The sequence below is a fragment of the Triturus cristatus genome, chromosome 1_2, assembly GCF_964204655.1.
Source record: "Triturus cristatus chromosome 1_2, aTriCri1.1, whole genome shotgun sequence".
Classification (NCBI taxonomy): domain Eukaryota; kingdom Metazoa; phylum Chordata; class Amphibia; order Caudata; family Salamandridae; genus Triturus; species Triturus cristatus.
Genome location: NC_140580.1, coordinates 217,482,890 through 217,494,932, shown reverse-complemented (window position 1 = coordinate 217,494,932; position 12,043 = coordinate 217,482,890).

Genomic DNA, 12,043 nt, shown 5'->3' with positions numbered 1-12,043 from the left:
CAGTAATCCCCTCAAATAAATCTACATGTAGCTCTTTGTCATCAGGCAAGTACAGACTATTAGTAGCAGAGTTTGAGGGTTTGAGTTTAACTTTGGGTTTAGTCTCTACTGAGTTAGATGTAGGTAGGTATAATCCTACAAGCAAAACAATGATTACCTCTGCTACCTACTCAGTGGACCTGAGTAGGCCCATCGTAAATTATGTGGACACAATTGAGTTCCCCCTTGCCATAAGATTTGGGATGAAGGGGGTATTGGAGGCTTTTAAGATCAGTCCCGCTAACAAGGCTCCTGGCCACGATGGGGGTCCCTATGGACCTATATGAATCAAAGATACCATTCTGGGCCCGCTATTGACTAACACTCTTAATGCATCCTCAGCAAGAGGTATTCCTAAGGAGTGGATTGCTGCCACAATTGTGCCGGTCTTTAAAAAACTGGACCGCCAGGAGCCTAGCTGCTATAGGCCTATCTCCCTGTTACATACAATCATAAAGGTGGCTGGCAGAGTCATGTTGGAGAGGATTAAGGAATAGGCCCAGACTAATAACACCTTGAATCCTGTCCAATATGCTTTTAGGGAGGGCAAGGGAACAACGGAACATGTCTCAATTTAGAACTGCTGATCGTGGAATAAGTGGTGGCAAAACATAGCACTATCATTTTAGTATTTATAGGTTTAAGCAGTGCTTTTGATCAAGTTAATAGGTCAAAGGTGTGGTCTTTATTAATGGGATTGCCGGAAACCCTGTTGGATTTTTTACGTGCTATGCACTTTGATATAGCTGCTGTTGTTAGGTACAGCCAGGATGGGGAGTGTATGGATCCCCTTAATCTCCTGAAAGGTGTTAGGCAAGGGTACGTATTGGCACCCCTTTTATTTTTATTGAGGATCAAAAGATTGACTCTCCAATGGAAAGAATTTGCCCAGAGTTAACTCTGTTTTTGTTCTGTCTCTGCTATACGTAGATGATGCAGTTTTGTTATCCTGCACAGTAATTGGTCTCAGGGGATTAGTGGATTTGTTTGTAAATTTTATGAATGATATTGACCTGGTTACCAACATCCCAAAAACCCATTTAATGATCTATGGAAAGATGACCTCTAAAGTTAGGCCTTTAACTATTGAGGGCAGAGCTATTTCGCTGGTTAGTGCCTTTCCATACCTAGGTGCTACATTCGACCAAAATAGCAACTGGAGCCCTTGTCTGGCTGTTAGATGTCAACGGTTTAATAAAGCTTGTGGTGCCCTTTTTTAGTTTTCTGCGTCTATTGGAAATACACCTTTTGTTCCTCTGCTCCAAATTGATAGGATGAAATGCCTGCCAGTACTGACTTATGGTGCAGCCATCTGGGGCTATCAGAATTGTACAAAAAATAGAGAGGGAAGTTAATCGGTTTTGTCGAAAATTACTTTGAGTTGGTCCAACTAGCCTGTTAATGTTTTGTAATGTACACCAATATGGGCGTTAGTAGTTGCCTAACCTTTCACCTACATTTTCCCTGCAATTGTAACAGTTTTTTGTATTGACCTTTTGCCTAGTTAAGGTGCTGCATAAATGTTGTGTGTTTTTCCCAGAATAATAGCCTCATTTATTATGCATGAGGATTCTCACAATCACAGTGGGATTACCATCTTCTGCCTAATAACTGTGCATAAGGGTCATCCCTTTTGTCATCCTCGCCGACATGACACAGCAAGGTAGAACCCCTGAGGGTACCTTTTGGGTATATAAACATCATATCTTTGTTGGGGAAGGCCGAGGAGAAGGACTTACATGCTGACACACTGGTGTGAGGCTCTGAGGTTCCTGCATGCATACACTCCAGCACACAGTGGTCTGACATCCATTGCGTGGTGTCCATCTCAAGACCAAGACAGGTCCTTCATTCTCTCACACCAGAAAATGGGGTTGGCTTCATCCTAGGGGGATTCTTGGCCCTACACCTAGATACATGCTTGGTACACTTAAATACATCTAGTTAGGGTGGCATCATAGGAGTACGCAATATTATTGTCATGTATTTATATACCTGCCTATATTCATTGTTTTATCACTATGGCAGAAATCTACCATCCATTTACTCTATTGGTGCTTACAAATATTGATATCTGTTTCTGTCTAATGGTTGTTTCAGCACACACATTTTATGCTAGAATGATTCTGGTTCATTAAATGTTTATTGAAAACGTCCCCACTCTTTAGTCTGTGTATCTTTCCGAGAAAAAGTGAGCACGAGTGACTGAGCGAAAAGTACTGTACTGTTTCCATGATCCCTGATGGGACAGGGTTGTCATGTTCGATAGTTGCCAGCTGTTGGAAAGTGGATTATTGGTAGGGAAAAATGTAGGTCTGCCACTGGCAATAAGGCCACTAACACATGGTAGGACTCCGCTTAGGTCTTAGAAAATTATTCCCATGCTCAACCCTTGGTAGCTTGGCTGTGAGCAGACAGGCTTAACTTCAAAGACAGGTATGCAAAGCATTTAAGAACACCAATTCAGTAAATAATTAAGACACAACACATAATAAAAATCCAATACCAATTTATAGAAATAGGAAATACTTTTATCTTTAAAATGACACCAAAACAACAAAAATCCAATGTAGGGAACCGGAGATTTGAATTTTTAAAGATTTAGCAAAATATAGCACCATATTGTGATACCTGCTCGCGATAGACCGGGCCAAAGTCAAAGTTTCAGGCCGGGCGCGATGGAGCCCTGAGCGGCTACACCTCGCGGCAGGTCCCGGTCTCAGTTTCTACCTTCACACTTAGAAACTTTTCTGTAGGTTTCCTTCCCGAGGGCCCTCAAAGCTCCCAGCCAGTCCAGATCCGATGAGGGTTCGCCAGGTTGCCAGTCGACGAGCTCCTGGTCAACTTCCCTGGAGGGGACTTAGAAAAGTTTCCTTCAACGCTTCAGCGGGGCAACCCAGGAATCCAGGCCGACAAGTTATGGAAGGCAGGCGGCTTGGCTCTTGCGGTTGCTCCTGGTCACCTTTTCTACGAGCGCACTTAGAAACTTTTCTGGAGCTTTTTCTCTCGGGGTCTCTCGATGCTCTTCATGTAGCCGGATCTGGTGAGGGTTCGCCGGCTTCAGTTTTCTTCAAGTCCCGGTCAAACTCTGGAAGTTGGATCGATGGAGCTTTTAGTGAGACCAACCTGGTTGGCTTGGCCGGCTCGCGGTTGAAGGCAGGCGGCCTGGCTGGCCAGGTTGTGTCGGTCCCTCTATGGAGCTTTTTTCCAAAATTACCCCAAAGTGTCTCAAACTCACTCCAAGGGTCTGGAAGCTCCAAGATAGTCCTTGAAAATTGAGGACTTCAGTTCCCACAATCCACTGGTACAAAACCCTTACAAATCCACTGGTAGTTCTCCAAGGTGTAGATTTAGTTGGTGATGTTCCAGATGAGATCTTTTAACCTGAAGCTTTCAGGGAGTTCACTCTTTAGTTCTTTTTCAGCAAGATAATCTGCAGGGCTGTAGTTTCAGATGGTGCAGTCTTCAGAGGTCAGGCCTTAGAAATCTTTGCACAGCAAAACTTCTCAACAAGGCACTTCTTGCTTCAGTAAGTTTCAAGCAGCAGATCTGGAGGGCTCTGCCCTTCTCAGTTACTTATTCAACGTTCTCCGGGTCAAGCAGGAGGTCAATTCTGACCAATGGGAGCAGGGTAACTCCTCCAATATATGACCACATCCTGAAGAGTGTGGCATTATTTTGTCAGGGCAGACCACATGAAGGCTGAATTTCCAGCACTAGGACTTGCAAAAACATATGTTATAAGTACTTGTCTTGTATCTACAGGAACCCCACCCCATGTGCAACTAGGGGAGACTTTAGGGGTTCCGACTCTGTAGAAATTTTGCAGATTCTCCCTCCACAGTGCTCCTAGCATCAAAGTTGAATTTGAGCAGCACTTCACCACAATGTGGGGAGTGAAATGTGAAATTTCACTTAACCCAGGGCATATAAAACTCATTTTATAAGGGTGTACCGTATACATATCTGACCCCCCACCCCTGGGACTCCAAGGGGAGACCCTGGGGGTTCCTAATATGCCATAACATTGTAGGTTATCCATTGTTAAGTGCCCCAAACCCCAAAGTCGAGTTTGGGCACAATTTACCCAGTGCTGCTTTTAAACTGACCTCAGGCTTGAGCAGTGCACACATGTAAGTGCAAAAATAGCTGCTGGCCTCTAAACTGCCATGCCCTAGGGTACTAGGGACTTCTTGGTAGTTTCAATCCCCCTGCCCTATTCTATACTAAGGGCTTATAGGGAAGGTCATGCCAATCACAGGGGTACCCCACCATACCATTGTGTAGCCTAGTGTATGTAGGTGTTTTAACTGTATTCTAATGTGTCTCTTTCAGCATAGCAATGGCCATGGGCCTGGTTAGGCAGAGCCCAGGGTCAGTCAGAGTTGGTTACCTTCAGTATCAGTCAGCAAAAAGTTGGGGGGTACCCAGGGCACAGGATGACTTTGCAACACAGCCCCTCAAACGAAAGGTGATGGATTACTAACCTACAACCTGGTAGTCCTCATCAGCTAAGTGAAAAAACCTGGAAAGTCCATCTGTGTTTGCATGGGCAACCCCAGGTCTGTTTTCCACTCTGAATTCCCTGTAGGGAAATGGATCCTTAACAGCTTGGGATTCTCCCCTCTCATCTGCATGAGCCATCTGAGAGGTCTCTGGTCAGTTTGAATACAAAAGTGAGTCCCAAACAAATATGGTCTCAGCTTTTTCACGGACCACACCACAGCAAAAGCCTCTCTCTCAATGGCACTCCACCTCTGCTCTCTAGGAAGAAGCCTCCTACTAATAAAGGCAACTGGCTGATCAAGGCCCTCTTCATTTATCTGAGACAATACTGCCCCAATCCCTTGCTCTGAAGCATCTGTCTGAACCACAAATTCTTTTGTGTAGTCAGGGGCCAGCAGTACTGGTGCTGAACACATAGCAGCTTTCAGTGTGTCAAAAGCCTTCTGACACTCTGGGGTCCAAACCACCTTCTTGGGCCTATTTTTAGAAGTGAGTTCTGTTAGGGGCCCCACAATGGTCCCATAATTTTGAACAAACCTTCTATAGTACCCTGTCAGTCTAAGGAATGCCCTGACCTGAGTCTGGGTAACAGGAGCTGTCCAAACCAAAATAGTTTGGATTTGAGCTCGGAGAGGCTGTACATGGGCCCCCACCTACCAGGTGGCCCGGGTACACTACAGAACTCTGCCCTATTTGGCACTTGCTTGCCTTAATAGTCAGGCCTGCCTGCTGCATGGCCTGAAGCACTTCCCTTAGGTGGCTTCAGTGATCCCCCCCACGTAGAACTATACACAGCTATAACATCCAGGTAAGCTGCACTGAACTGTTCCAACCCTGACAAGACCCTGTTCACCAACCTTTGGAATTTGGCAGGTGCATTCTTTAATCCAAAGGGCATTACGTTGAACTGATAATGTCCTTCTGGTGTGGAGAATGCTGACCTCTCTTTTGCTCCATCAGTGACGGCAATCTGCCAGTAACCTGAAGTCAAATCAAAAGTACTCAGGTACTTAGCAGCCCTTAACCTATAAATAAGCTCATCACCTCTAGGTATAGGGTGAGCGTCAGTCTTTGTGACTGCATTCAATCCTCTGTAGTCCACACAGAACCTTAACTCCTTGGGTCCCCCCTGAGGATTATGTTTAGGTACCAGCACCACTGGACTGGCCCATGGACTCTCAGACGGTTCAATTACCCCCAGTTGCAGCATCGTAGCAACCTCAGATTTAATGCTGGCTCTGACATGGTCAGACAACCTGTACAGTTTATGTTTGACAGGTAGGCTATCACCAGTGTCAACGTGGTGCACACATCACTCAGTGATGCCTGGGGTCAAAGAGAACAGGCCAGCAAACTGCTCCAGCACTTGCGTACAGTCTCTGTGCTGCTGGTCTGTCAACTTGGGAGAGAGCACAACTCCCTCCACTGACCCATCTTGCACATTAGTGGAGAGGAGGTTGGGCACAGGCTCAGTTTCTTCCTCCACACCCTCATCAGTGACTAGTAACATGGTCATGTCTGCCCTGTCATGGTGGGGTATCAATCTGTTCACATGCAGGACCCTATGAGGGTTCCTAGGGGTGCCAAGGTCAACCAAATAGGTAACCTCACCCTTCTTTTCCAAGATTAAATAGGGCCCACTCCACTTGTCATGCAGGGCCCAGGGAGCTACGGGCGCCAACACCCACACCAATTGTCCTGGAGTATACTCAGGCATAGTAGCCTTTTGATCATACCAATGCTTCATGAGCTCCTGGCTTGCTTCCAGTTTCCTGTTTACCTTGTACATGTACTCTGCCATTCTAGACCTCAGGCCTAGCACATAGTCAAACACATTGTCCTTAGCTTCTTAAAGAGGCTTCTCTAAAGACTCTCTCAGCAGGCTCAATGGCCCCCCTCACAGGGTGTTCAAACACCAACTCAAAGGGACTGAAACCAACCCCTTTCTGTGGCTCCTCCCTGCAGGCTAACAGTAAGCATGGGAGGAGAACATTCCATCTCCTCCTGAGTTTCTATGACAACCCATTTATCATGCCCTTCAGGGTTTTGTTGAATCTCTCAACAAGACCATTTGCTTGTGGGTGATAGGGGGTCGTGAACTTGTAGTTGACACCACACTCATCCCACATAGCAGTCAGATAACTGAACAGGAAGTTTGTGCCCCTATCTGACAACACCTCTTTTGGAAAACCTACTCTGGTGAACACACCAAGCAGTGTTCTAGCCACCACAGGAGCATCAATGGTTCTAAGAGGTAGGGCTTCAGGATACCTAGTAGCATGGTCAACTACCACTAAGATATACCTATTCCCTGATGCAGTAGGTGGGTCCAGGGGACCAGCAATGTCCATCCTCACCCTTTCAAAAGGAACCCCAACCACTGGCAGTGGTATTAGGAGAGCCTTTGTCTTGCCCCCTGCCTTGACACTGGTCTGACAGGTGACACAGGAGCTGTAAAACTCCTTTACCTTTTCAGGCATATGAGTCCAGTAGAAATGGTCCACCAACCGGTTCCATGTCTTTGTCTGTCCCAAATGTCCTGCCAAGGGGATATCTTGACCCAAAGTCAGGATGAACTTTATGTACTTCTGGGGCACCACCAACCTCCTGGTGGCACCCTCCTTGAGGTGTCTGGCCTCAGTATAAAGCAGTCCATCTTCCCAGTAGAGTTTGTGAAACCCACTGTCATCCCACTCCTCTTGCTTTAGCAATCTGCCTCAAGCCCTACATGGCCCCCGTCGCCCACATCGCCCGCCAACACGATCTCAACATCATCTCCTATGCCGACGACACCCAGCTGATCCTCTACCTCACCAAGGACCCGCACTCCGCCAAAACCAACCTCCACGAGGGAATGAAGGCCATCGCCGAATGGATGAGGAGCAGCCGACTGAAGCTGAACTCGGACAAGACGGAGGTCCTCATCCTCGGATCCACCCCCTCAGCCTGGGACGACTCCTGGTGGCCAACCACGCTAGGAACAGCACCGACACCCACCGACCACGCACGCAACCTGGGAATCATCCTCGACTCCTCCCTCTCCATGTCAAAGCAGGTCCACTCCGTCTCCTCCTCCTGCTACAACACCCTCCGCATGCTCCGCAGGATCTACAAGTGAATCCCCACCGAAACAAAAAGAACTGTGACCCAGTCCCTCTTCAGCAGCAGGCTGGACTACGGCAACGCACTCTACGCAGGTATCCCGGCCAAACACCTGCGACGACTGCAACGCATCCAAAACGCCTCCGCTCGACTGATCCACAACACCGGACCAGCCTACCTCAACGGCCGACTCAGCTTCTACACCCCCACCGCCAGCTCCGGTCCACCAGCCTCGCCCTCGCCGCTGTCCCCCGCATCCAACGAACGACCGCCGGCATCAGATCCTTCTCCTTCCTCGCCGCCAAGACCTGGAACACCCTCCCCACCCACCTACGACAGACCCAAGACCTGCTCACCTTCAGAAGACTCCTCAAGACCTGGCTCTTCGAGCAGTAGCAGCACCCCCTCCCCTCAGCGCCTTGAGACCCTCACGGGTAAGTAGTGCGCTTTATAAATACAATGATTGATTGATTGATTGAAGCCCTCAAGGGTGGGACAGTCACGCTGTCCCTTACTGAACTCCTCTCTGAAGGGTCCACCTGCTCCTGTCAGTTCTGCCAAATCTGACCGCTCTGGCAGGGATGCAGTCCTTCCCTCAGAGGCCAGATCCTCCCCATCAGGGTTAGATTCTTCCGGCACCTCTGGAGTTCCCTGGGCTGGCTCACCAGGCCCAGGCCCAGTACCCTTGTCCTTGGATGCTTGGCCCTTTGTTCCAGGGTCCAAGTGTCCAGCCTCTCCCTTCTGGATAGTCTGTGACTTAGTCACAGCACATACCCACTCAGGGAGCTCCAATATTTTCATATGGAGTCCTCGCTCCACCTCTGACCCCACAGAGTCTTCAAGATCATTGCCCAGTAAACACTGGACTGGGAGCACCTTTGACACAGCTACCTTCATAGGGCCTGTCACACCTCCCCCGTCCAAATCCACCACCGCCTTAGGATGGCGTTTGGTAGTGCTGTCTGCATAAGTCACCTGGTGAAACTTACCAGGTAACAACCTCTCAGGAGGCACCAGTTCATCCAGGACCATAGTTACACTAGCCCCAGTGTCTCCGATAGCCTCAACCTCAGTCCCATTCACTTTAGGCCTCTGCCTGTACTTGTCCATGTTTGGAGGTAAGGCAGCAAGGGTTGCAATATTCACCCCACCAAGGGACACTAAGGTTGCTTCCACCACTTGACTACCCCTCTCTGGGATACCACTCTCCACTCTCCACTGACACTGGCAATCCCTGTGGATGGCCCCTTAGGGGGGAGCTTCTTGGCGCAGACAGCATCTCCCGGCTTGTGCCCTGGCTGGTTACAGTCATAGCACTTACCCACCTTTGAGGGGTCATAGAACCTACCAGGCTTTCCCTGATTCCCCCTCCCTTTGAATTTGGGTTGGCTCGGGCCCCCCTCCTTGTGCAGGTTTTTGTGGGTCTTTGGAGGACTCCTTCTGGTTTTGACCTTCCTTTCCCTGGGCTTTCCCCTGGGGAGGGACCTGTCCTCCCTTCTCTGGTCACCCCCCTGGTGCCAAATGGAAACCTGGGTTCTCACCCACTCATCAGCTTCTTCACCCAGCTCTCTGGGGTCTGTCAGCTTAGAGCCCACTAGATACTGGCACAACTTCTCTTCTGCACAGTGAGTCAAAATATGTTCTTTCAAAAACAAATTATGACTTTTTTCAGTGGGTTTCTGGGAGTACTCTCACCCCATCTAGTGGTCATTCTGTCAGAGCAACGAGCAGCAGAGCGGCATCAGCTCACCGCAGAGCACAGCACGGTACAGAGCGGCATGCAGGACAGCGGAGGACAGAGGGGGTCCTGCGGTCACTCCCCCAACAGCCCAGGAACAAAGGCCAACGGCCCGGGAATAGAAATATCTCATGGCGGGAACCACAGGACTCATGGAGAGTGCGGTATCCTTGGAGCCAGAGCCAGATTGCCGAGTGGTGGTGAGTGGGGAGCGGCAGGCCATCAGCCGTCAGCAGGAGCAGGAGAAGGGGGTTGGTGGGGGCGAGTTCTCAGCAGGCACCTGGCAGACAGTCTGGCTGCGGAGGCGGAGGCGACCCAATAGACCAGGGTGCAGCCTGTGACCTGCCTGTGAGCAACCCACGGTGTGCCTTGTTTGCTAGCCCTGCTTGCTGGCTCTTGCTGGCCCTGCCCTGCCTTTACCTCACCCTCCACCACTCCCACCAGCTCCCCCACCATCTCCCATCTCCTCCACCTCTCTATGCACCTGCCAGCAGGGGATTTTGGTTAGCACTACTGTGCACCTACGGCCCGGCCTGAGGCACTAGGGCAGAGGCAGTGGCCAAAGGCAGAGGAGCAGTATTGAGAAGGCAATAGCAGCGCCCTGAGCCAGGTTAGAGCGCTCGGAGGAGACAGGGGAGGCAGCTGAAAACACGCATCGCCGTTTGACAGCAACCTCAGTACAAACTACAAACTAAAGTTGGGGCTGTGGCAACAAGCACTCTGCACCAGGAGGAGGATCAAAGCACATACCATCAAGCCTTAAGCCCCGACCTAGAATTGAATTTGAAAATCAAATTGTAATTTTCGTGATTACAGAACACAAGATAATTAACTGTGAAGGATGAGATCAGGCAAAGTCAGGCGGACTCCAAAGCAGTCCCAAAAAATTCAAAAAGTTCAGAAAACGCTTGGTATCAACCAGGGGGACAAAAGCCCAAAAAAAACACAGACAAAAAAGGGAATAGCTACAATTCCACTGAGCCCACTAATCTCGCAGATCGCATCCCTATTCAGGAAACAGGAAATTAGAGGCACAACAGAAATAAACCAAGCCTTTTTCTTTCTCAAAGACCCAGGGGCTATGATTTTCTAAACACCACGAGCCCTATCAGGTCTACCAGCGCCTCTAACTCCTCAAAGGGTGATGCATCACAAGGGAATAGATGACAGTCCAACTGCTCAGATATCCTTGAGACCAATAATCCTCATTCCAGACCAAATGAACCCAAGCAGTCAAGACCCAAATCAAGATCTAAGCATACATAAATGCCAGTCACACAAGGAGACAGAAGTGAACTACTTGGAAAAAGATGCGCCCATGGCTTGGGTGGTCAAAGGGGACATATCAATGTCAGAAAACCAGGCTGCGATCCCGAAAAAGGAACTGGAACTGGAGAAAAGTAATGCTAATGGGAGCAACGTCAAGGCAGCAGTAATAAAGTCCCCTGCTGATGGCAGCAATTGGAGCGAAGAAAGAGGAAAGCAAATGGCAACGGCCGGCACATTAGATGCTTATGCAAGACCGAAAATAGCATCAGGTATTATTTCAAAATCCACGACACCCTCCACTCCCACCAAGCCTCACTTCCCCAAATTGGCTTTGAGAACTGAAGCCCAGATACACAGGACAAGTACAGACAAAGCGACTTGCCAGGAAGACCTAGAAAATTAATGGTTGACGCTTCTAAGCCCTTCATCAAGTAAAGAGTCATCACTAGTTTCATTCGATAGTGAGACAGCGGAGGCCAACAAACTGCCAAAGCAAACTGCAGTTGAACAGTCAGACCCTAAGACAAATCTGGAAAATAGTGGAACAGCAATAATAGCCATCCAGAATACCAGCCAAACAGGGCCAAGTAATTCCTTGTCAGATTTAGAACAGCACACAGGCATTAAACTAACATTGCAGCAAGAGACAGCACCTAGTGTCCCAACAACTCACCCGAGCTTCTCACGGCCATTATAGAAACACTCTAAACATCTGCAAAGGCACTTAATTGGCAATCGGACAAACTTGACATTCAAATAGACCTAATGAAACTTATCGCGCTACACGTAGCAGGGATCGACGCTAAATTGGACAATCTTAACAAGCTAATAACAACTGCACAATCTAAATATACATTCGAACAAAGTCCCTGTGCTTGCGGCCCAATCATCGACAAGCTGAGCATCCTTCCCACTCTGTTAGAACAAATACTAGCACTCAGGCAGTCAAGTTTGCCATGTACTAAACCCACAAAGGCGGTAAGTAAGACACAACCAGCCTCCCTTAAACAAATGGAAAAGAAAGCAGAGGTCAATGATGACCAAGAAACTCCAGCTGAGGAAAAAGCTGGCTCTAAGTTAAATTCGCCTACTTCCTCTAAACCAACTAAATTAACAAAAAGACAAAAAAACAAGAAAGGAAAGCGAGAAACAAACTACTAGTAGGCACCACGGAGCAAAGATTCAAAGTGTTTCCAATATTCAGTACAACTAGCGAAATAGACTATACACTAAACACCACAGGCTCCTCAAAGGGAACAATGGATATGTCAACTGAGCCCCCCAAAAAGTGGTCTCGAGCAACATCAGCAAGGAAGGAACACGTCCCTAAGAAACAAAGAATGGGTATAGAACTTGCAGTATGGAAAAAATCAACACCAAGCCTACAAA